The sequence below is a fragment of the Sceloporus occidentalis genome, unplaced genomic scaffold (assembly GCF_023333645.1).
Source record: "Sceloporus occidentalis isolate IW3139 unplaced genomic scaffold, rSceOcc1.0.p SCAF_45, whole genome shotgun sequence".
In the NCBI taxonomy this organism is placed as follows: Eukaryota; Metazoa; Chordata; class Lepidosauria; order Squamata; family Phrynosomatidae; genus Sceloporus; species Sceloporus occidentalis.
In genome coordinates this window covers 4,139,843-4,145,754 of record NW_028317025.1, presented here as the reverse complement: position 1 = coordinate 4,145,754, position 5,912 = coordinate 4,139,843, and the positions used below count along the sequence as shown (strand labels likewise).

At 37.9% G+C, this 5,912-nt stretch overlaps 1 pseudogene; it reads right to left on the bottom strand.

Annotated features, from left to right (window-relative positions):
* Positions 1–1,996: 1,996 nt before the first annotated feature.
* On the bottom strand, positions 1,997–3,151 carry LOC149289492 (N-acetyllactosaminide beta-1,3-N-acetylglucosaminyltransferase 3 pseudogene; annotated as a pseudogene).
* Between the last annotated feature and the right edge of the window lie 2,761 nt (positions 3,152–5,912).

Here is a 5,912-nt window from a genome sequence, read left to right as displayed (position 1 = left end):
GATTTAGTCAAATATTGAGCAGTGTTTACATAGGTTGCACAATAATTATGTTGGTGCTTTGGAGACGGTAACATGGCAAGGAGCGCTAAACCTAAAACAGACTTATATTCATTATATAAATATATTCGGGGCCAATACAAACCATTGTGTGGAAATCTGTTCATAAACAGGACTATGCATAGGACACGTGGTCATGCGTTCAGACTGGAAGAAAGGAGATTTACTCTAAGGCAGAGGAAAGGGTTTTTTACAGTAAGGACAATAAGGATGTGGAATTCTCTGCCTGCAGAGGTAGTTTTATCTGAGTCTGTACAGAAAAACATAATATTCAGGGATATAATCTTTAATTATGGGGAAACGGCTTATTGATCCAAGGAGGAATCCGACTGCCATTTTGGGGTCAAGAAGGAATTTTTTCCCTGGTTAGTGCAAAATTGGAAAGAGCCAAACTGGGGTTTTTTGCCTTCTTTTGGATCAACAGCAACAAATTAACAGATATAGGAAAGGCTTTGTCAGGAAATGTCTTTTTTCAGCCTATGTAACTATGTAACTATGACTTAGCCTATGTCCTTTGCCTTACAAAGAGTGCAGTCTATACTAAATGCGTTAGATATGTTATTTTTTTATTTATTTATTTTTTCCTGCCCCAGGGACCCTTACCATGTTTAGATATGTTATTGTATTGTGCACATTGTTGGTGAAGTAAATGATGGGAGGATTACACTTTACCTGTCCAAGCATCATTTTGGTTTCTGTAATGTCTGGATTTCATTGTTTCACTTTAACATTCACATTAAACAGTTTGCTTCTATTTCCTGCCAGACCATTTATATGTATTATAAAAAGGAGGTGGAGAGTTTTATTCCTTTTGGTTAAGATTTTTTTTAATCGAATTCAGAAAAAAAAAAAAATGTATATACATATACACACACACACACACACACTACTCACATATATACATACACTAAGAAAAGTTCTTGGAGATTTTCTTTTTTTCAAAACAAAATCAAATTGTAGCACAGTTAGACATGTTCATGAAAATAAGTGACCCAAAACTTTTGAACAGTAGTGTATACTAATATATATATATATATATATATATATATATATATATATATATATATATATATATATATATATATATACACATATATACACACACACACACACACACACACACAATAATATATACATCTCAACCAAAAGAATTAAAAATATACCACCTGCGCTAGTTTGTATAAAGTCAAGTGATTTTGAAAGGACAAGGAAATTAGTCCAAATCTTTTTTATGACATCACTTGCAAGGGAAGTCAAGCAGTGTTACTTGTCACCTTGCTGTGATGTAATTAAAATACATATAGGGACGCCTCTATTTTATTGCCTGCCTAATATTATTTTATAGTTATTTAAATGTTCCGATAAAAAGCTGTCTCACTTTGGCAAAAAGGCATAAATAAAACTTAAATGTTATGTAACTGTTAAATAAGGATACAAAGTTCAAATGCATTCAGAGCAGATATACAATTTTGCTTAGACATAACCTAGGTTACAACAAATTTATAAAATAAAACATCAGCACCTGCATCTTAAGCTATTCCACCAACAGAAGAATTTAGTATAGTACCCAGTCTCTTTTAAACATTGATAGAAATAAATAGCTCAGCAACCTAGACCCTACCAGCTGATCAATTTCAAGACTCATCGCTGGTGGACGTCAGCTTTGTAGTATGTTTGGGTCGTTAGATCACAGGAATCCTATTTAGATGACTGTATGGCAAGGGTCCCATCTCCCTTCACTGATTCATGGCAGAACAGTGCAGTTTATTTGCCATCCTCCTGCACAGAACTACATCTACAAGAACGTAAAACACACACACACATATATATATAATTTGGTAAGTTTGGTATTGGGTACCAGAATTTTTTTTTTAAATAAATGTGCCATAAAAATAGTTACACATCCAGTTTATGATGTGGATGTTAACTTTAGAATATCTTACATGCCAATATAGACACTTCTTTTCTGGCCACAATTAAGATCTGGGTCTTGTACAGCCTTCCACATAACCAGCATTTCATAGGGTACAAAACGATGTACCATCAAAAGTTCCCTATAATAACAAGGATTGAATGAGTCCAATTTATCAGATGGCACTCTTACTCCCACTGTTCGCATGGCCATGTGAGAGGCTGGTACCAAACCAGCTTTCTCAAGGCACATGCCCAGATACACATCATCAATGGGAAACAACTGTATGCCAAGAGAGTTATTGTATATTGTATGGGCTGTGAATTTAGACATCAAGATGCCTCCACCTCCACAGTACATTGGGTAGGAATTGGAACTGGTCACTTGCACTGGGACATAATATTTGCTCCACGACTCCCGTATAGGGCCAACGTTGGCTATCAGTTGTCCAACAAAGAGGTGACGATCTGCTCCTTCTTGCCCCAGCCCACTCAGATATGAGACTACATTAAAGGTGTTAACAAAGACATCATCGTCTCCATTGAAAATGAAATGGGCTCCTGGGCAGTTAGCTTCTAGCCATTGGTGAAAAAGGACTTGTTTTAGGGTCAGATTGAAAAACGTGTCCAAGAAATTCCATTGCAAAATATCACCATATGTTTGACTCTCAATTGCCAGTAAGTGTCTCATTCTTTTGTCTTCAATCGTATTACTGACAATGCCAGAAATAAATATTCTTTTCACTTTGGCACCTCTGTAGGACTCCTCTACCCCCCATGTCTGACGGATGATAGCTCTTCTTTCATAATTCCCTGGGGAAGATTTGATGGCAAGTAGTAGGAAGACATCCTTAGATGTTGCAGGACCTCCACACTTCATAGGCGAGTTAAGGATCTGAGGGAAACTCTTGCAGTGCCTATACCTCAAGAAGTCTTTGATATGTGGTGGTAAGGTGTTAAAATCAGGGAGGTTCTCCACAGACATATTTATCTGGCACTTGGAAACCCACTCCATTTGTGGAACTGCTGAATGGGCAGCATGATGGGAACTGCGGGTGACCTTAAAATCCTCTATATCCCTTATCTCCAGAAGCTCATCATTTTCATTTAATATGAAAAGAATCCCCACAAGACCCACGCAGAAAAGGATTATGGTTTCCAGCCTGAAAAGGTACCGCCTCATGTTTACTCTGTTGAGAAAAAAATACATATAAAAAAATCAGTGCCCTGGCATAAAGCAGCGGTATAAAATTCTAGTCCTACACAATCTCAGATGCATCAGGTATTCAGGAAACTAATTACTATTACAAATAAATTTTTATGACACACAATGTGGATTAGCTGCTTGTTAACACCTTAAGGACCTTAAGTTTTTATTGCTTTGTGCACTTCGTGGCCAAGGCTGTTTTAACACTTTTGCAGTGCTCCTGTTTAGCTGTAATTTCTCCTCTCCTATTTAGTGTACCCACACAAGTTATACATTATTACCTAAATAAATTCTGGAAAAAAAAATATTTTATTTGAAAAATCTTTTACTCTACAAAAGCTAATGAAAAAAAACTGCTTAATAGATTCTACTCTGTCCTGTTATTTTTTTTTTTTCAAGCTGTAGGGCAATAAGTACAAGTAACTTTCGCAATTTTAAAACCATTTTCCCAAACCTGGTCGTTCTGGGCTATTTCAAAACATCTTTGAAGCTGCACAATACAATTTACCCACATCAAACCATATATTTTTGAAAACTAGACACCCCTCAAGGTATTTGAAATACTGGTATTTTAACCCTTTCCATGCACAATATTCTATCACTAGCCTTTGCCAAAGTTTATGGTAGTAATTGTTTTATATTTTTTACCACGCACATTGTACTTCAGGTGTGAATTTATAGCTCCTGGTATACATCACAGCCAATATGTGTTCAGCAACATCTGCCGAGTACAGTCATATCAACCATGGGTTTGTCCGGTTGTTTGGGGGCCAAAGGGTCACATTTGGGAGGTGCGCATTTTTCAATGATGACATTTGGTGATCCTGATCCCATGCCATATTTGGGACATCTTTGAACACAGCCAATGTTATTTACCCTATTAAATCATACACTTTTGAAAGCTACACACCCAGGGTATTTGAAATGCTGGTATTTTAACCATTTCTTTGCTTTTACCACCAGCCTGTGTCAAAGTTTGTGGTAGTAATAGTTTTTTTCCCCCACACACATTCTATTTTAGGTATGAATTTATAGTTCCTGGTATGTGTCACTGCCAAGTGACACCACAATATGTGTTCCAACAACATTTTTTTGAGTGCAGTGATACCACCCACGCATAGTTTTGCTTGGGGGTTAAAAAGTCTGAGTTTTTTTAATTTTGTGCCTTTGCCCTTATTTGTGGCATCTTTGAAACCAGCCAATTCAATTTACCCCATCAAACATATTTTGGAACCAAAAATCTAGAAAATCTCAGTTCAAGTGCTGATATTTTAACTCTTCTCAGGCCAGGATTCTTGGGTAGATATAGCACCAATTTTAAGACTTGCTCATAAAATCTTTTTGATGTATTTTCTTTGAACTTTTAAAACATACAAGCACTTTTTAAAACATACAAGTAGGGCTGCAACTAATAATTATTTTCATAATCGATTAGTTGGCCGATGTTTTCAATGAATCGATTAACCAGATAAAAACATAAATGTACATTTTTTATTTAAAATAATTTAACAAACATGATGTTAAAAAAAAAAAAGCAGAAAAAAAAACCCTTGCATTTCTTGTTTTTATTTGCCAACCTGACCCCCAGTTACGCACATTTGAGCCCAGGCTTGCCACACATAAGCCCAGATATGCCACATGCCTTCCCCACAAATGCCTTATATACCCTATATGCCAGGGGTGTAGGGCTGCAACTAACGATTATTTTAATAATCGATTAGTTGGCCGATTATTTTTTCTATTAATCGGATAAAAAAATTACATTTTTTTTCAATTTAAAATAATGTAATAAAAAACGTACAATTTACACTTTCATCTCTTTATTGCAATGGCCTCTCTATTCACCTTCTTATTTTACTGATATAATAATAAAAGCTACAAGAACCCAAAACACAGTGTTTCTCAAACTAGGTTTTAATACAAAGTTATTAGTAAATATTAATTCATATGTTAACTATTTTTCAGATTTAATAAAAACTATGAGAAAAAAGCCTTGTTTAAATTTTTTTTATTTACCAAACTGCCCCCGGTTATGCACATCTGACCCCCAGCTTGCCACTCTGCCCCCATATATGCCTTATACCTCTTATATGCCAGTGATATGCAACTGAGCTCCCTGATATACCTTTTACCCCCAGATATGTTTTATGCCCCTCTGATATGCCTAATATCGATATGCCTTATACCCCCTATATGCCACTGAGCCCCCTGATATACCTTTTACCCCAGATATGTTTTATGCCCCCCTGATATGCCTAATATCGATATGCCTTATACCCCCTATATGCCCTGAAATTCATAATACCCCCCATACACCACTATAACTCACCCATACACCACTCTGGCTCCTCCCCCTCCCATACACCACTCTGGCCCCCCCCGTCCACTACACCACTCTGGCTCCTCCCCCCTCCCATACACCACTCTGGCTCCTGCCCCTCCCATACACCACTCTGCCTCCTCCCCCCTCCCATACTCCACTCTGCCTCCTCCCCCCTCCCATACACCACTCTGCCTCCTCCCCCTCCCATACACCACTTTGCCCCCTCCCATACTCCACTCTGGCTCCTCCCCCTCCCATACACCACTCTGCCTCCTCCCCCTCCATACATCACTTTGGCTCCTCCCCCTCCCATACATCACTTTGCCTCCTCCCCCCTCCCATACTCCACTCTGCCTCCTGTCAGCCACGGAGGTTCACAAGACACCAGGGAGCCGGGTAGAGAAGCAGAGTGCC